We start from the raw sequence: 21,302 nt of genomic DNA on the forward strand, positions 1-21,302 counted from the left end.
TGGGGAACACCTGATAACACTTCAGTTTTACTCGATGATTTGTCGTCTATTACTACGAACTGCGACCTTCCTGACAGGAAATCACTAATCCAGTCGCACAACTGAGACGATACCCCAAAGGCCCGCAGCTTGATTAGAAGTCGCTTGTGAGGAACGGTGTCAAAAGCTTTCCGGAAATCTAGAAATACGGAATCAACCTGAGATCCCCTGCCGATAGCGGCCATTACTTCGTGCGAATAAAGAGCTACCTGCGTTGCAGAAGAACGATGTTTTCTGAAACCATGCTGATTACGTATCAATAGGGGCTTGCTTGTTCCAAGTAGACAGTCAGGGGTCGCAATCCGAAATCAGGGTCGCTGGATTTGCTAGTAGGGTCCTACGTGATTGTGAAAGAGCGTACTCATTCACAGAACTTGAGGCATTGGTAGTAGTGTGGGCCATCAAGAAGTATTATTACTACGTGTTTGGCAGACATGTAAAAGTTTTCTGCGACCACCAAGCATTGAGCTTTTTATTAACTTGTAAGCTGCTTCACTCGAGGTTGGCTTGATGGGCGTTGTGATTACAAGAATACGATTTTGAAATTAGGTATGTGAAGGGAAGTGACAACGTGATTGCGGATGCACTATCACGTTTGTCACAAGGTTTACCCCAGTTCACTGAACTTGTTGAATAGTCGACAGAATTCAAAATACTTCTGTTGAAAGATGAGACATGTAAACTTAAGTTTACAAAGATGTGCAAGCACCTGGCGACAACGCAGGAGGAAGATGATATGTGGAAAAGTATACGGGATAAGCTAAAGGAAGATCCAGAGGGACAGGAAAGTAAACATTTTCTCCTTCAAGAGGACATCCTGTTTCATCATATAGACGCGGAGAAAGGTAGGTGGAGAATGTGCATTCCGGAGGATCAAGTACGAAATGCCGCCTGGTATACAAATAATACTTGTGACCACTTTGGTGTTAAAAAGTGTGCCAGGAAATTGGCAAGGTATTGCTACTTTCCAAATATGCAGAGACGTGTGAATGAAATAATTAGAATGTGCGTTACCTGTCAAAAGGTCAAGGGTGTCAATCGAAGTACTTTATCCGAACTGAACCCAATAGTACCTAAAGAACCTTTGGAGATAACCTCTGTGGATGTGGCAGGCCCCCTTCCGATGGCTTGGGGGAGCACTAAGTATATATTTGCCATATACGACATATTTAGTAAATATGTGAAGCTGTATCCCATGAGTACATCAACAACGACGAATACGCTAAAGCTCATAGAACATGATTACATGTCATCGGTAGGGAAACCTAAGGCAATGTTGTCGGATAACGCAACATACTTTCGAGGAAAAAAGTGGAAAGATTTCACAGAAAAAGTGCAATTAACCATATTTTTATGGCATTCTTCCATCCCAGTGTGAATCCCGTAGTGAGGATCTTTCGGGAATTAAATCGCTCTATGAGAACATATATACCTAGTCAACAAATCAAATGGATTGACTATGTACATGTGTTTGAAGATATCTATAACAATTTGCGTGATGACTCTATGGAAGCAACTCCATTTGAATTAGTGTTTGACCAAGAAGAAGAAACTGACTGGACGCAGCTTTTGCCTAAAATTAATGACCAACTATCTTGGGGACATAGGTTGACAGAAGCTCATACCACACTGCAAAGACAGGCAGAGTTTAGAAAAAACCGTCATGGGAAGAAACTAGATGATTTGAAAAAATAATATGTCGGCGATCTAGTACTAGTATGGCATCACCCGAAGACGTCAATTATGAGAAAAGTGAACAAAAAGTGGCAACTGCTGTACACAGGGCCCTTTAAGATTGTTGACATTCCATAACATGAAAGTTATCTGTTGAGAACAATATACAAGAAAACGTGTCTCTCCTCACAAGGATTTAAAACCATTTATAAGAAGTGTAGAGAACCAGCTTGACATGCTGGGGGGCTACTTGGCCAGAGTAATTAAGGATGAAAATTTCATTGGTGTTTATAGGATTATAATGTATTTCATTTGTGTTTTTTTACAATTAATGTGTATCTGATTCATGTATTTACAAGTACTGTGTGTATTTGAAAATGTATGCAAGAGACAGCATAAGATGTACATACGAATATATATATATATATATATATATATATATATATATATATATATATATATATATATATATATATATATATCATTGATTACAAAGTCAAAGCATAGTTTCTGGAAGAAATAATTTCGTAGAGTTAGAATTGACTGATAATGAAAAGGAAAAGTCATCAGGGCTTAGAAGCTTTTTCTAGTAAATGTAGTTAAGATAGTTAATAAAAAAACACAAGATAATTTGAAGGTCAGATGTATTTCTTTAAATTTTGCAATTTCAGTTAAAGAGTTTTTTTTCAATTACTATTTTATGTTCTTTGTAAATATATCTTGAATGAAGTGTGAATAATGCACTTTGGGTGAATAAATATGGCATGCACCACAGGGAGGAACTTGTTACCAATCTGGAGCACGTCCAAAGTTAGATAGAATCCCATCTTGGGATATTATAAGAATCTGAAACAATGTTTCGCGATCGCGACTGTTCGATTAGGGTCTGGTAGCTGGTTGTACTTCGACTAATGTCCTACACACCATGAACAAATGACAAAACAAAAAATGAACAAGCGCTAAATCAGTAAATAATCTGGGCAACTACATTGTAAACCTAAACCGTTGGCTCGTCCAAATGACTATTTAGCTGATGTTTTTCCGAGACACTACGAAGGATGATTATTATGTGTAACGTTGGGTTGCCAATAAACAAACTTCACTTGATAAGTGTCATTATTAAATGATTACAGTTTCATTTTGTGAAAGACCCTTGTCTGCAGACTGGTGTATTTTGTTAAAGGACTATTGCTGTTTCAAACGACAAGGTAGCGATCTGTAAAACAAACAGTGTTATATAGCTGTATTAAATGTTGTGGTCACCGTATATGACAATTTTCCGAAAAAGAGGTGCATCATCTGATGTGGTGGATCTGGATCAGTGATGCAAATCAGTGCACGTTGTCATAGATGTCAGTGACGGTATAGCTAACCATATTCATTGTGTGTCATCACGGACTGGTGAAATACGTACAGGAAACACCCACCACAGTGTGTGTGTGCGGAATGTATCCACTTTCTTAAACTGTGCTCTGTGCAATATGGAGAAAGACTGTTACACTTTTAAATAACTCAGTTACGTATAGTCGCAAAGAACTGGACGAACTAAATAAGTTGACAAACATACCCGAACATTAACTACACGGAAGGGGACACAATATAAAATGTGCTAATAAAACTTCATTCCAGATATAGGATGTACAAGTGTGAATTCTAATGCGTGTGTGACTTATTTCATGTACACAACTGTACTGCTGCGTACCAGACACGCGAGTAGGCTAGTGGACGGACAATATTGCAGAGCGCGTGGGCGACTGCAGTCTCAACACCACAGCAGCACGCCGTCTTCGTTTTGCCGCGGTCCGACGCAACAAATCATCACCAACGAAAGAGACAAACTTCTCGTCATGAAAAATAAATAATGACTTTATTTTTTCTACAATTTCCATTTCTATGATGAAACCTAACAATGTTCTACCTATATTCTAAATGTGAAACCTTTCTGTAATAGGATTTCCTCACATAATATGTTACTTGTTGTAAAAACTACATTCATGGGAAATTACAATATTTGTCTTTGTATTAAAACAAATTAGACGCTTGTTTTGTGCGTAGTTTGAGGCCCTGGGGTGGTTTTTTTCCCAGGCTTTCCCACTCCGGGTTAAATCTGAATAGGGGGCCTTTATTTTTTTAACCCGTGGACTTTGTTATCTTCGTAACAGACTACACGAAGGTCAAGCAGGGGAAAGATAATCGAAGTAACTAGAGGGATAATACTTGTTACTTTGTACAACTTATCCCTGTAAAATAATAATGCCTAAGTAAGAGAGAAATGAAATAAAACAAATTTTAAAATGGTCTCTAGGTCTAAAAATGTGGGTAGTGTTTATAGTTTGCTAAGCGAAAAATAACTACCACACTTTTGAGGGGGGGGGCATGTGCCATCTCCATGACGTTATTGTGAAAATTTACGAAACTAGCGCGACGATATAAAACAATCGTGATAACGAAAATATTGATAAAAGCCATAAACCGATGTGATTATTGCAGTGAAATATTGTAAAATGATATAGAAAAAGAACAATGGAAATTACTATTAATACGAAAACTATGTATTTCAAGGATAATCTGTGAACAAAGATAAAAATGAATAGACAGTCCTCTAACGAGGGAGAAAGAGAAAAAAACTAACTACTCCTCGTTTTGTTCTTGATTGTAGAAGGACATCATTGATGATTCGTGATGAGAATGGTACGTGTTTGTTATTAATACTGTAAGAAAAAGCATTCTTATGATAATAATAATTAATTCTATAAATGTGTAAACTTGTGTTTTCCTTTCAATAGTGTAGGGAAAGGAATCCCATAATTATTACTGAATAATTTGCAGTTTTCATACACTGAGCTGGTTGTGTTTCAAAGACGCCATTACAGGCGAGAAAATAATTTTAAGTTTTTCATTACGCCACACGGCTTAAAAATAGGAACTCACTCGCTGAGAATTATCTGTTTCACTTGAAAATGAATTAATATTTTATTGCAGAAACAGTTTTTGTGTTAGCCTGGACCAGTCAGCATGGATCAGGTCTCACACGATTCACACACATGTAGACACTCCGTCTTCAGGCCACGAGTGGCCTGCCGGGACTATCCGACCGCCGTCTCATCCTCAGAGAAGGATGCAGAGAGGAGGGGCGTGGGGTCAGCACACCGCTCCCCCGGTCCTTATGATGGTATTCTTGACCGAAGCCGCTACTATTCGGTCGAGTAGCTCCTCAATTGACATCACGAGGCTGAGTGCATCACGAGGCTGAGTGCACCGCAACAGCGCATGGCGCCCTGGATGGTCACCCATCCAAGGGCCGACCACGCCCGACAGCGCTTAACTTCGGTGATCTAACGGGAACCGGTGTATCCACTGCGACAAGGCCGTTTCCTTCATATCCTTATAACATACAAAATATTTCAGATAGTTCCAAATGACTATAAATACATCTACATTTTCATGAAACTATAAAAAGGCTGATAATCAAAGCAATAACGTAAATTAAATTAAATTCTTCCGCATGTCAAAAAAATCGCAGTAAATATTAATTGAGATAAAAATAATTGTAATTCAGATGTAAATAGAAAATAGCTTTCAAAGAATTTTTATCAGGTCTATACCAAGATTTCAATGCGAACCTTACAGAAAGCCAAAGTCTCTTCTCATTAACAGAACAATGAAGCTGGTCAGATCTTAATATGCGCGACATTTAGCTTTGCTACATTTCATGTCTAATACGTCAAACATGCTAGACTGATTAAACTCGCAGTTGAAAAGAAATTAACATTAGTCGCACAACGATCAAAGCCTTTCACGTAACGGTCAAGATTTTGGTGCACTTTAACACAGCATTCCAGCTTCATGTTGCAGAGCGGCACTTCGCGTCTGCAAACGACGAAAGGTACGTGAAACGTAATATTCTAATAACGACAGGCCCTCACAAATCTAACGTGTCTGGGGCCAAGGGAACCGTTGAGGACGGAAACAACGAATAGTCCTTCCGTAATAATATTTTCGAAGGGAGTGTATGTTAAGGAGCCTCTGGTTTTGCGAAGGGGTGAAATGTGATGAAGCAGAGCGGAAAGACAATGAGAAAGGAAAGTAAGTAGTGGTAATTTCCCATTAGGCTTGGGACTACTATAGTGATTAACTCATAGGCTGTTAAGAGGAGACAAGAGTAAATTTTGACTTGGAATATTACTGAGGTGAACATGCTGTAGATTTATAAACCATGTCACGTTATACGCTGTCGTAAACTGATACCACCGAGATGGGACCGGGTATTGATATTGCAGTAGGTGTACGAGTTAAAGAACTGATAGGGCACATAGGTCGGATAAGGATTTAAACGAGTTGCTGTGGATATTAGCGTAAATTTGAGGCAGAAGAACGACATTGTTGAGGTGCAATGCAGCATGTCTTGTGGTTCCTGAAATGGTTTCTTGGGTCCAATGTGGTCCACTGTGGCAGACTATCCTCAAATAGTAAATCTGCTGCACAAGGCGCTGCACGTTCTCAGTTGAGTCTCAGAGATCGACAAGAGAGTGTTTTGTGGGGTTAGCGATTTTCGTAATTCCAAGAGATAATTTAACAATACATGATGTATCACCTTTGACGCAAGTCCTAGTTTTGACGACCAGGGAACGGTTTTTTTATATGCGTTCTGGGACAATTCTGTCAGAGAATTAATATAAAAAGACTTGATTTTTCTCAGATAACTCTTCGCCGTGAAGAGAAACAAAGACACTGCCGTATGTATTTACGTAAAACCAGTCGTTTCCGCTACAGCTGAACATTATGAGACAGAGTTCTGGGAAGCGCTGACAAATGCCTGAGAAATAAATTTTAAACGCTGGTTTATCGGGGACGCGAGCGGTGGTAAAGACGACTCCTGGTGCCATGGTATCATCATTTCGTGTGCTGTATTGCAAGCAGCTTTTCTGTACACCTTGTCTGAAGTGAAGCATTTAAATCTGGAAACCTACACATATCACCAAACGTTGTATTCTTATAGCTTCGCGAGAGATGAATTGGCCCATGACACATGACACTGAGTCACCTTCCTAGGTAACACATAATGGTGTATAAAGTGACAAAAGAGCTACTACTGAAAGTAGTATTACATAGAAATAAACAAGAAAGCCTCCACTAGCGAATGTGTAGCTTCGTACTCCTCATATTAGTTGTCTCTCCCGCATCTTTTGGTTAAATAATCTACTCAGTAAGAACATATTCTTTAGTTTGAAATTGTTGCATTTCTTACTTGGTTCCGTTTTCCATTTCTCACTGCGAAGGCGGGTGTACAGAAATGTAATTTTTATTTCGTGCCAAGAGCAGGAACAATGTTATTTTGTTAATGATCGGTATTTTTTTCAGTGGTCGATTCCATTATTTACAGATATTCCGTGGGTTCGCTAGGCAAAAGGAAAAACTCTCACTGTAAAAGGAACGCAGCTACGACAGCACTATACGTCAATGGTTTTCTGTAGGCGGTCTTAAACAACGTTTTCTCTTCACCTACACCGACACTACAACGCGTAACATCGTTCCCAACATCTTAAAAACAAGGGCATTGTAAACGCAGTACTGAAAAAAGTTGGAGCAATATTTGAGCCTCACTGTCGATGCCATTGAAAATGAGTCTGTTCAAGACTAAGTTTATTGAACGCCAGTAAACAGTACTTACAATGTGTTTCACTGCACTCAGTACCAATCGCTTCGGTGTTGTGTAAAATAACGGATAGCTTACAGAACAGCTGCTCTGTTGTATTTAACAGTGTTTCACAATTTTTACGAGGGTTGATATTCTGGTAAACTTCCAGAAAAAAAAGACAGAGAAAAAATTATAAACTATGTTCTGTCCGCCAATATTTTCATTTATTTAGCTGTAAAATACTTAGAAATTCCTAATGTAGACTCCAACAAGACCAACATATGATACGCAAGTGTTATATTAAGACCGGAGAAACATGTTTTTTCTCAATATCCAGCATCGATTTGTGCAGTAAGTTCTAAATTTGTTTCAAAGTTAGTCTATCAACACCAGCTGCTCTGTTGGGCTTTACGACAGAGACGTCCAGTGCAAGTTCAGTTATTGCGAATGCATCTTTGAAGAAATTGTTTTCTCTCCCCAAAACCCATACAGTGCATTCTGGAGGAGTCCTGTGTTGGTTTTGCCTTAGAGCTGCAGTTCGTTTGCAGTCACTTTTGATACGCCACACGTAGATGTTGATAGTACTATTATAGAACTTTGGCAGTCTCATACAGTCGTGGAACATATTCTCTTCTGCGCCTTCGTAGTATCCACCGCCTTATAACATCAGTTCAGTACACTATTTCTCAGGCTTCAGCGGCATCTGTACTATCTCTGTGTATAGGTACTGGTTCATACTTCCAACTCGTTTTTCTGAAACTGAATCTCCTTTTGAAATGTATCTGCTCTCGCGTCTCCACAGGACTGACAACGTTAAGGTTGTCATTCTTTTTTCTTTATGTTTTTTCTTTTTTTAAATTCAGAATTGCTCACAGAGTCCTAATGTGATCTTTTTCCTGCTCGTTGTTTTAAATATCAATTTTTCTTTCATTATCACGGTATTTTGGTATGTAACATGTTTTAGCATCTCTTGGGTGATTTGTTGTCTACTTTGAAGTTTCTTGACTGCTATTCCAGTGGCTGCACAGGGCAAATAGTGCTTGGTCCTGGCCTTTTTATATAAATCTTCATGTTCTTTAATTTTTGAGAGTTTCCTCTGATTGGAAGGCTCTATAAACACTTCCCCTTTGTTATTAAGCATCTCAGTTCCGTATCTGTCAACAGCATTGCCTTTTTTCCTTTCTAAGACACAGCGTTTGAATATGAATAAAAGTTTTTCTTTTCTGCTACATACGTTAATACATGGTCTTCCCTTAATTTTTCATGCGCTGTTATTAGCTTGCCATATTTTTCATGTGACACGCTTGGTTACAGTACTGAGAGGAAAAATGAGTGTACAGTCTAGTAATTCTGTGTATTTTCCTCTCCAAAGATTGCAATACATTTATATCATTATGTGACGAGTCTACTACAGCATAGTCAGCAGCAACTCGTTTAAGCCTTTAGGATACAATTACGTGATTTGTGGAACGTTTATTATATTGGTATTACTCTGACGGATTCTTTCCTAACCATTCGCAACCCAGAGATAGGGAGGGGACAATAGGCTGCTTTTGGAATTTTTTTGAGTAGGAACAGAGATAGCGTTTGTAATATCCACGATTACATTTTACTCAGAATAATTTTCACAACAGAACTGTGTGTGGAATTTTATCGAACATTATCGTGTTTTCAGTCAAAAGGACTTGATCGACACTAAAAAATAATAATAAATAATTATTATTTGTGTAATAATTTAATTTTCTGTGTCAATAATATCTCAGACAATGTTAATGGAAAATAGACAACGCAAATCATATTTGCTTATCTCAGTTAATTGTAGATAAAGGACGCTTCTTTTACGAACTACTGGACTGACTGGACGCGATTGATGTTACACTGAGGTCTGTAAGAAACTAATGTTTGCATGTTGTTAATATTTGCAAAATAGAGTTACTTTGGATGTGAAATGTTTTTTATTTATTTCAGAGCTAAATCCATTGTAATTCTCATCCGATGTAAGCGTTAATTTTTCCGCTCAGCTACTAAGGAGCGCAGCCATTAGCGTTAGTGATCTACAGCGCAGTTTATTAATAAATGGTAGAAAAGTAATAAGCAATTTTCATTGAGAATATTTTCAAATGTTAATACATAATGAGGCTAAAGCAAAATTATTTAGTATGTATTATTTGTTTGTGGCAAAATAGGGTCTGAAGCGACAATCGATAAGTGATTGTCTCATGTCAGCGGCCATCTTAGTAAAATATTGCAGCGGCAGTTTTCAACAGAAACTTTATCAGACACAAATGTTGTTGGTTATAAATAATTACTGTAATAATTGTGGATTGGTGGCACAGAACCTACTTTGAAAAGACAAATTCAACTTACATTTAATCTTTAAATACAGTGCAGATAGCACGTTACGTTATATAAATTCTTATCAGCTAATGTATGAAGCCTGATTATTTCGCACTACTTTCATAAAGTATTTTAACAGGAAAAATACGTCAGTGTTGTGCGCATGTAGTATTCTGTAACAAACTGTTTATTTTGTTAAAGAGAAGTGCTTCCACCTCACATAACAGTAGTATTAAATCTGATAAACAATATGCAATTTAGTTCCATTTACACTACTTTACAGACAACATTGCTACACAAACCTCAGGTGGAGATTTCTTCAGAAAAGTGACGATTATTAGCCGGGAAAAGCAATGTTGAGATCAAACGACTTGTTACGATGATAATAGGTAACTGGTTTTATTGGTGATCTTGCTGAAAGCCACGAATATTACGCTCGCCACATGTTTCTGGCTGAATATAATTGCCTTTTCGTCCTCAATGAGTTAAAACACTGAAGACTCCGAATACGGCATGGCATAAGTTGACAGCCGCAGATGGGATTGCTTAGCTGTGGAAGAGCCCCTCTTCATCTCTGAATACTTTTCGGATGACTTGCATCATGGGCCAAAAACGGGTGTAGCGTCACGTAACGTGAAGGCAAGCATGTGAATTCTTTCTTGCTACAAAACATGTTCACTGTAGTTATCTGTGACAGCGCAGTGTGTTTTTAGCGTAATGTTGGCGTTACAGGTAGCGGGTTTTCGCCGGACACCGGATGTTCCCACTTATTGGCCGTCACTTCGGACGCAAAACTTCACAAAGGACAGCCGCCTAACGGATTACAAGGTTAACAGAACTGCGCAGAACAAGTGAACAGGAGCTGTCACACTTTTGTAAAGGTATGACTGGTGGGGACAAGTTTTCATTACCAGATACCACTGAAAAGCGCAGTGGTTGTTGGATGAATACTACATTATAACGATTATGATGGCGAACTTGCTGTGAAAAAGGAGAAAGAGAAGAGATAAGTAAAGGGTGACTACAATTGAACATTCATTACATAAAGCGGTAAACGGGATATTATTTACTTTATGGGTACCCAACTTTATAGGAGTGATTTTCAGTCTGCGCGCTTCAGGATGTGAGTCGTTAATACCATCAGGGTCGTGACATGTCCTTAGGCGCTGGTACTGGTATCGCGACGTAGTGCTGAAACACGATCACCCGCGTGCATTACAGCTTCAGACATCCAACATGGATCTGGACAAGATGAGCGGGGCTTTAAAGCTGTTTTATCAAAACAGCAGCAGTAGTGGTACTGCTCTTCGTGAGTATATCCTGGTCCTCTCTCCGCACAGGGATTGAAGAACACGACTTGGAACTAACTGGCGACTCGGACATTGCTCTTGGAAGAGGCCGACGGCCAATTGCGCCACAAATTTTTGAAGAAAGTACTACTGCCGTGGTTGAGAATACTGGACGCAATGTACGACCTTCAAGCAGTGCACGGGCCGTGTCACGAGACGAAAAGTGCTGCAAATAATTGTGTCTATAGTGGGTTTCCTGCCTGTTGTGGATGCATATGTTCGTCATATTAAGTAACATTTGTAACTTAGATAAAATGTGTTCCTACATCCACATGTATATACATACTCCGCAATCCACCATACGGTGCGTGGTGGAGGGTACCTCGTACCACAACTAGCATCTTCTCTCCCTGTTCACCTCCCAAACTGAACGAGGGAAAAGTGTCTGCATATATGCCTCTGTACGAGCCCTAATCTCTCTTATCTTATCTTTGTGGTCTTTCCGCGAAATGTAAGTTGGCGACAGTAAAATTGTTCTGCAGTCAGCCTCAAATGCTTGTTCTCTAAATTTCACGAAAAGAACGCCTCCTTTCCTCTAGAGACTCCCACCCGAGTTCCGGAAGCATTTCCGTAACACTCGCGTGATGATCAAACCTACCAGTAACACATCTAGCAGCCCGCCTCTGAATTGCTTCTATGTCCTCCCTCAAGGCGACCTGACAGGGATCCCAAACGCTCGAGCAGTACTCAAGAATAGGCCGTATTAGTATTTTATAAGCGGTCTCCTTTGCAGATGAACCACATCTTCCCAAAATTCTACCAATGAACCGAAGACGACTGTCCGCCTTCCCCACAACTGCCATTACATGCTTCTCCCACTTCACATCGCTCTGCAATGTTACGCCCAAATATTTAATCGGCGTGACTGTGTCAAGCGCTACACTAATAATGGAGTATTCAAACATTACGGGATTATTTTTCCTATTCATCTGCATTAATTTGCATTTATCTATATTTAGAGTTAGCTGCCATTCTTTACACCAATCACAAATCCTGTGCAAGTCGTCTTGTATCCTCCTACAGTCACTCAACGACGACACCTTCCCGTACACCACTTTCAATGGTTTATTCGTTATTTCTTTTTCGCATACCCTTACAAATGTTTCCACATAGTTTCATTGTCCTGTGATCTCTCGTTTTTCATGGATGCCCTCTCAAGTAGCGGAAGTTTAATTATACCCACCCTGTGTATAGATGCAGTGTTAAAGTGCAACTGGCATCTGGAGAAAGTAGTAGTGAAACGCCAAGATAATCTGGTGGTGACTGTAGGGATAGTGTGTCGGCAAATCATGGTTATGTAATTATGTTGTCCTTGGCTATGAGTGCTTTCGTTAAATAAACTTGAACCGTGCGTGGCTAGTGTTCGTGCCATCTCTTATTTAACATCTTTTTCTTTAGCGTACTGCCACCTCGTTATGTTAGTTTTCAATTACTGGTGTCACTGAGTTGCTGCCTTGCCTGCCCGTGAGCGGCAGCAGCAGTGCTTATCGATATAGGCCCTGCCATACAGGGTGTCCGAAAAGTCTATCCCTGATTACACAAATTGTTAACTCAGGCTAGAAGTAAGATACAAATATGAAACTGGTGTCTAATTGTTCACAAACTATCAAAGGTTTTTCACACATCAGTAAACTTCCACATGAGCACCCTTGGTAGCACGTAGCACATATAGGCGATATTCAATTTCCGTCCACACATTAGCCAACATCACTGGAGGGTTCGATTCAACGACTGTGGTTATCCGTTGCCGCAGGGTTCAAGATCTGGTACACGTGTTTGGTAGACCTAGTCCTTGACATAACCCCACAAAAAGAAGTCTAATGGTTATGTCAGGAGAGCGTGGAGGCCAAACCGTTGGCCCATCACGGCCAATCCATCGCCCAGGAAAGGTCATATCGAGATAGGCACGGACGTCCAAACCCCAATGAGGCGGTGCACCATCTTGCTGAAACAAGACCTCGGGGTGATACTGAAGCAGCTGAGGAACAGCATACAGTTCCAACATGTCCAGATACACTGCAGATGTGATGGTAGTCTCAGCGAAGAAGAATGGCCCGATAATTCGATCGTGCAATAGCGCGCACCAAACATGCACCTTTGGACTGCCTCTGGTGCACTCCATGACCTCGCCAGGGGGTTGTGAACCCCAAATGCGCACATTATGGCGATTCACTACTCCACTGACAAAAAAGGTCGCTTCGTCGGAAAAAGCAATTCGTCTGAGATAACCATCATCGTCCTCAATACGTGATAGCATTTCGACCGCAAAGTCATATCGACGTGTACTGTCATTGGGCAACAAGGCCTGAACGATTTGCACTTTATATGCACGAAACAATAAACGTTTGCGTAAAATGTCATGGAGAGAGCTTTTTGGCATCTGTAATTCACGTGAGGCCCTGCGCACTTCTTCGGACTTCGCAGAAAAGACTGTCTTACAGCTTCCACCCTGTCTGCTGAGGTTCTTTGTCGACCAGACCTCGGAAGGTCAGCAACCGATCCCGTGTTCTTGAACTTCTCGTATCAGGCTTTAATGCTCTTGGCATCCGGTGGATTCCTTCCAAATGTTGTCTGGAAGGGTCTCTGCACTGTGGTTGGCGATCGTGTCTCATGGTACCATAGGACACACTGTGCCTTCTCCTGACTGGTTAACATGGCTTCTTGGGCACTGCACCTCATCCACTACTTACGTACTGCGAACCTAAAACAGAAAAAAACTTTGATAGTTGTAAACAATTCGACACATGTTTCATATTTGTATCTTACTTCTAGCCTGAGTAATCATTTTATGTAATCAGGGAAGGTCTTTTCGGACACCCTGTATTATCTTTGCCGTAATGCTATTTCCTGGACGTAGTGTGTCGTCGAACGAGTTGGAACGCGCCAGCATTGCAGTTCGGACCGGACAATGAAGTGAGTTGTAACGCGCCAGCAGTGGAGTTCGGACCTCGCAGTCGGACAGTTGGGACGCGGCACAAGTGCGGTCGGGTTGGAGCGGCAGTGAGGTTCGGGTAACCATGACTCGCCCGACCGTTGCCGGCACACATGGCTCGTCTTACCGGACGACGTGTATTTGCTCGCCGATCGCTTATGGGTTGGCGGTGCGTGTCTCAACTCGTGGTTCGTCCTTGTGATTGCACAGTCACTGCTTTTAGCACTGGTCGCGTTCTTCGTCCAAGTGTTTGTGAAATTGTGTGTCGCCTGTGATGTTTACTGTCCAGTTATTTCAGTGCTGTCTCCGTGCTGATGTGTAGCAGTTGGTCGGTTGGCGCAGTCGCGCTGTAGCACCAGTGGGGCATGCAGCGCCAGGGATGCGCGGATAGCCATCACTCGCCGATGATTGCCGACACACATGATTTGAGTGGGGGCGACTTTGGTTGATCATCGGTCGGTCGTCTTGTCGGACGACGTATATTTGGCCGGCGATCGCTTATGGGTTGGATGAGTGTGCCATCTCGTGATTCGTCCTTGTGTTGCTCAGTCATTGCCATTAGCATTGCCTAGTTCTTCGTGCAAGTGTTCGTGAAACTGTGTGTAGTTTATGTGGTTTGACAATTTATTTAAAGGTTGGAGTAGCGAGGAAGGACAGGATAGCCATCAATCGCCCGACGATTGCCGACACACACGTTTGAGTGGCAACGACTTTGCTTGGCCGTTTGGTCCGTCGTCTGATTAGACGACGTATATTTGGGTCGTTCACCGCTTATGGGTTGTCTGTGATCCGTTCTTGTTGTTTTTCAAGTCTCCGCTGTTAACATCGTTTGAGTTTTGGTGCAAGTGTGGAGCGGAACCGATCTTGATCATTGGTCTGTTGACTGTCTTTCGGTTGGGTTCCCAGCGGATTGAAAATGGTTGGGCCGACTGCCTGTCTCACCTAAGCGAACGTTAGTGTCTGAATTCCAGGCCGACCCTCGAACATCTGAGCTCCCTTACGTGTACTACCCTATTTTTTAAAATCTGTTCTTGTTGTTTGTCTGGCTTCTAGTCGATTTTGTTTTAAATTAGAGTTGTTTTGCTCTTAAGGCCTTCTGCCTAGTTTAAAGTACTGTTTCACGTAAGCCCTTCGGCATTTTAAAGATTTTAATGTTGATGAATTTTCAAGTCTTGGGCCCTCAGCCAATTTTGAGTCTGAGTTGTGTTCTTAAGGTCTTCAGCCTAGTTCAAAGAACTGTGTCACGTAAGGCCTTTGGTATTTTAAAAATTTTAATGTTGTCGAATTTTAAGTCTTGGGCCTTCATGCGATTTTGAGTTTGAGTTGATTGCTCTTAAGGTCTTCAGCCTAAATTAAAGAACTGTTTCACCTAAGGCCTTTGGTATTTAAAAAATTAATGTTATGGAGTTTTAAGTGTTAGGCTTTCAGCCGATTTGTATTTAACTTGTTTACTTCAGCCTAACTAAAGAACTGTTTTAAGATAAGGCTTGCCTTTTAAATTTCTGATTATGCTTGCGTTTTAAATTATTGGCCTTCAGCCGTTTTTAAATTAAAGTGGCTTTCAGCCGGTAGTTAAGTACCAAAGATTAAAGCTGTGTGTTAAAGAAGATAATTTTTTTTTTGGCTTTTGTAAAGTTTGATCATATAATAAAGTTGTATGTTCGAGTGTATCTTACAGCCCCTTATTTTGTCCCTTTTCCACAATTTATACTATCTGTCCTGTCCTGCGGTTTAAGACGGGCGTTTCAAAACTTTTTATGAAAGGGCATATCTCACTGGTCTCCTGCTTGACGTTGCATTCTTCCTGAAGTGATGTATAAATGGACTGCCGTCAGCGTTAACCCTTAGTTATGAACCTCACAATCGGAGGACGATTAAAGTCGACGATTTTCTCAGACCTCACAGTCATCTTTGGTAATTTTTTCTTGATAGTCATAAGTAACTGATCAAAGAAGGAATTTTCCAGTCCCACGCAATTACTCCGACATGGGACTACGTTGTGGAATAATGTTATGGATCCAGTTGTGGGCAAAGGATATGTAACACCTGGATTCACTCGCAGTGTACTGGCAAATTACAATTTGCATAAGAAAGAGGTTTTTTCCATAAAATTTTACTACCTACACTCGAATAATGCACAGTTTAATAGGACTCCTTTCAGAGCGAACCAGCAGGTGTATCGAGTGCAAACAAAGTGCTTCCGCGTTCAATGGGAGCACGTTAGAAGAGTGTTGCAAAATCTACACTATCAGAAGCTCTAAGAAAGAGGTTTAATATCTCAGGGAAACCTGTTTAGAAAATGAAATCGGAGCTCACTACAATGGAGAAAAAGAGGAATACATTTTCGAGTATCTACTGTGACCAACCTTGCATCATAGGTGTGCAAACTTCTTATATTGTTCATCATGTCGTGACTGCAACTTTGTCGTAACTGACACACCAACGTTTGTCACAGTGAAGTATTGCTACACACAGGACGAGGTGGGACATGACTAAAACAATAGCATTCGCAATGAGGGGTGGGGGGGGGGGGGATGGGGCCCAAATTACTGCCCAGCCGTCGTCACATAGGTTTTATTTGATGCTCTAAAGCCGATAAGGCAAATGCCGAGATGTTTTCTTTGAAAACGAGACGGCAGATACCCTTCTATACGCTTGTACTACCCGGGATCGTGCTGCATCTCTATTTATATTTCGAGACGATGAACCCCAATTTTCATTACATTTTTTGTGTTGATAAATTATGCGGAGCCTATCGACATACAGCATGTTCCAAAATATTTTTTTAAAACTTTTATCACGTGTATTTAAGATTCGGCGACAGGTACAAAGGTGCAGTTTGCAGCATCACGTTCGCACACCTAAATTTTAGTAGCTTTGCCGCCATCTGTAGTTCGTAGGATATGTAAGCGATGTTCCAGTTCCTTCCGTTCCGGCGTAGCATGTCCTCGTTAACTTGTGCAGGCCACATTTCCTGCAGGCCCTAAAGCGGGATCTGGTAAACAGCATCCATCCCAAATCCTCAAAGAAAAAGCTCTTCTATGTCTGAGTCCTGCTCTAGCAATACGACGACTTGCAAATGCATTGTCCACAGCCCCCCTAACAGTCGAGGTCCAGTGAAGAGGGGCACCATCCACCATTCTGCTCCATCATGGTGTCAGGTTGCAGTTCTTAGGCGTGTCCAGATAAACAGTCGATGTTACTCTTCAGAGAAAAACGGTCCCACTGTACGTCCGTCAAGAAGACCGTACTACACGTTTACCTTTAGATTATTGCGAACAATTTCCGTGCTAAATTTGGGGTTCTCAGAGCTCCAGATCCTCGTATTGTGTCGCTCTATTTTCCCAGACACATGAAAACAAACTTTGTCCGTAAACATCACCGTTTTCAGATAGTCTGCGTCATCGTCGATACGACTCAGACTCTCAATTCCACATGCCGGTCATCATGCTGAAGCGCAGGTATTAGCTGCACGTTGTAGGCAAGAAGTGTGTCTATTGCGTAGCACCTTGTGCACAGAGGTTGGTTGTAACTGCAACTGTCTTGATGCACATGTGCATTAATTGTGCTCGGACATATACAACTCATCCTCTTCATGACACTCCCGGAGTCCTTGAACCTTGTGGTCCGATGTGCTGGGGGGGGGGGGGGGGGGGGAGGGATCTGCCTCTCTAACGTGTCCGAAGCTGCGCTGTGAAACTTCTTTATTTAAATGAGTGTGGCTGTACTTAAATTGCTGAATGACTGAGACCCACAATATCCTATCTCAACGCAATCTGAATGCTCAAAAAAGGATAATCTGACTTCAAATAATTAATTCAAAAGAATGGCCCTGACTAAAAGGAAATCCTAACAATAACCTAAACATTTCATTAAGCACTTACCTCACAAAAATCTTCATTACGCCAACTACTGCAATACAGCGAGTGTCAATACTGCCAGCTAAATAAAATATTCTGACTATTAAAGCCATTAACTACTAATAGGCATGTGGTTAGCAAAGGAAAGATTTTGTTGCAAACCAAATAATGTATTTTTTTAACCTAATAATGTGACATCCAGTTCAGACACTAATATAAATCATCATTGACATCTAGTACAAAGGTATATATCTCCAAGTAGAACATCTACAGATCGTTAGCCTACGCTAATACTTCAGACCTCTACCCTCCATCAATGCTAACTTCTCAATCTAACATCCATCACTGCTGGCTGTTCACCTCCAGTTGCCCAACAATGCTTCCATCACTGCTGGCGACTAACTTCCAACTGCCCAACACTACTGGCGATTAACTTCCAGCTGGCCTGAGTGGCCGGCGGTTCTAGGAGCTTCAGTCTGGAACCGCGCGACCGCTACGGTCGCAGGTTCGAATCCTGCCTCGAGCATGGACGTGTGTGATGTCCTTAGGTTAGTTAGGTTTAAATAGTTCTAAGTTCTAGGGGACTGATGACCTCAGAAGTTAAGTCCCATAGTGCTCAGAGCCATTTGAACCATTTGATTAACTTCCAGCAACGAACCCAACCAGCCACAGAGTCTCTTACAAAGAAAGTGCAGTCAGAGATCCAATGCAATGCGCTACACAGCGCTGCCAACATAGAAGCAGCCCACCTGGATTTCAGATTTGGTCCCTATCACCCCACAAATAACCTTTACCCTTCTGCAACCTTGCTCAGTAGGATATAAATGACAGCTTTGTATCTTTGCTTACTGGATAATGTTTGAGTTGTAGTCCGCCCCCTTAGACTAGTGTTCAGTGAGTCTGACTGTCATTAGCGGGCCTGGGTTCGATTCCCAGCCGGGTCGGAGTTTTTCTGCTCTCGGCGACTGGTGTTGCGATCTATTCTTCATCATTTCATCATCATCGACAAGTAAGTCGCCAAGTATGGCGTCAACTGAAAATACTTACAACTTGCCTGCCGATCTACCCCATCTGGGGACTCTCAACCTTCAATGCCATACCATCATTTCATTTTCATGAGCATCGTGAACCGAAACACCAAGTGTGTAGCACTTGTGTGATGCTCAACACTGTCATCAAGAATTTTATGAATTGTGCCACAGTAATTTGTTTACAACTAGCTGAGTACTTGGTGTTGTCTGTGTATGTATTTCTTTTGGTCTTTTATTAGTCCATCCCCTCCTTCCCCCTCTCTCTGTCCATTTCCTTTTTCGCCTCCTCTCTATCAACTTCCTCCACCTCTTTCTCTGTCCGCCTCCTCCATCCTCCATTGTCTATCCATCTCCTTCTGCTCCTCTCTGTGTGCATTTTCTCTTTCCTCTCATCTCTGTCAATCTGCCCCTTTCTCCTCTGTCCGTCTCCTCACTCCCCACCTCATCCTCCCCCTTTCATTTTCAGTCTCGTCCTCCCTCCCCCTCTCTGTTCATCTTCCCTTTACCCTCTCCCTTTTCATCTCCACCCCCTTCCTTTCTGTGTCCATCTCCACCTCTTTCCTTTCTCAGTCAGTCCCTCCCCTCTCTCCGTCAATTTTCCCTCGCCTATATCTGTCCATCACCTCCTCCTCTTATCTGAGCCTATCTCCTCCTTCCCCTCGCTGTCTGTCCATCTCCTCCTCCCTCTTCTCTCTCCAGGTTCTCACGCTCACCCCAGTAGGAGGTTGGTGGTTCTTACCTTTACAGTGTACCTTACCAGATTGTAAACGTGTACCAATTTGACTGAAATCTTCCAGAGGTATGGATGGGCTTTTTACCCCCATGGCTTTGCCCGCATACGCACATTTCAAATATATTTCGTATATATTTAACGAATTTATACATATTTGTATACATATTTCACCTGTAGGTCTTACGAATATCGCGCTGCAGTTTCATTTTCACGCAGCTCAATGTTTATGATGTCGTATCTGCTGAAATATATGCTGTGAAATGACATAACATTCTAGGTACATTTAGTGTTATATGCGGCTACTGTCCGCAGAATATATAGTGAGCAAAAATGCTTGTGAAATAGCGATAAATTAAAAAGTTATGCAGGATGCGGCAGTTTTTCACGCTCTTTTTGTTTGTGCCGTTATATTCCCCGAACTATATGAGGTAAAATGAAATATTTTTGCAGGTACATTCAGCAACATATTGGGATACTGTCTACGAAATGTGTTGCAAATACAGCTAGTACTAAGGAAGTAATAAACTGAAGTGTTGTGCATGATGCGGCACTTTTTCATGCATCTCTGTATTTGGAGGTGTGCGTATCATTATGCCGAAAACCGCACCTATCCCCATTTCTGATACGTACGTGATCAATGTTATAAAGACCATTTTGGAACACCTTATACTATCGAAAACTGTAAAGTCATTGTGAAAGGATTCCGAGTCAGAATGCTGTTTTGAACAAGTACAGGAGCTGTGCAGAAGGAGCTGGCCTGCACCGTTTCACTAGTGGTGGATGTTGTACAGCCCTTCCTCATCTACATATGCAGTGAAGAACTTAGAAATACCGCTGTTGTATATCAGTTGTCAACCACTCTACATTAAGGTACATGTTTCACAATTAATATCGTTGTTTCCTATTTGTGTTCACTTTTGTGAGCACCTTTTGTATCCTTCTGTTTCTAGTTCATCAGAACGTCCACATTATTTGAAGTGTGGGAGCGTATGAACAAGAAAACACCATGTGAGATATACGTGAGGTTGCATTTAGCCTCCAGTACAATGCTGACCATTAAAACTGCAACATTATGAAGGCGGAATATAACAAATGCCATACTGAACTGAAGTCCACTGGATGCTTGAATATGCAAATATTAGCATTACAGCGCAACTTCACGAAATAGGGCTGTGTCACACAATCTACACTACTGGCCACTAAAATTGCTACACCACGAAGATGACGTGCTACAGACGCGAAATTTAACCGACAGGAAGAAGATGCTGTGATATGCAAATGATTAACTTTTCAGAGCATTTACACAAGGCTGGCGCCGGTGGCGACACCTACAACGTGCTGACATGAGGAAAGTTTCCAACCGATTTCTCATACACAAACAGCAGTTGACCGGCGTTGCCTGGTGTAACGTTGTTGTGATGCCTCGTGTAAGGAGGAGAAATGCGTACCATCACGTTTCCGACTTTGATAAAGGACGGATTGTAGCCTATCGCGATTGCGGTTTATCGTATCGCAACGTTACTGCTCGCGTTGGTCGAGATCCAATGACTGTTTGCAGAATATGGAATCGGTGGGTTCAGGAGGGTAATACGGAACACCGTGCTGGATCCCAACGGCCTCGTATCACTAGCAGTTGAGATGAGAGGCATCTTATCTGCATATCTGTAGCGGATCGTGCAGCCACGTCCTGATCCCCGAGTCAACAGATG

This window comes from Schistocerca piceifrons, chromosome 5, assembly GCF_021461385.2.
Source record: "Schistocerca piceifrons isolate TAMUIC-IGC-003096 chromosome 5, iqSchPice1.1, whole genome shotgun sequence".
Classification (NCBI taxonomy): domain Eukaryota; kingdom Metazoa; phylum Arthropoda; class Insecta; order Orthoptera; family Acrididae; genus Schistocerca; species Schistocerca piceifrons.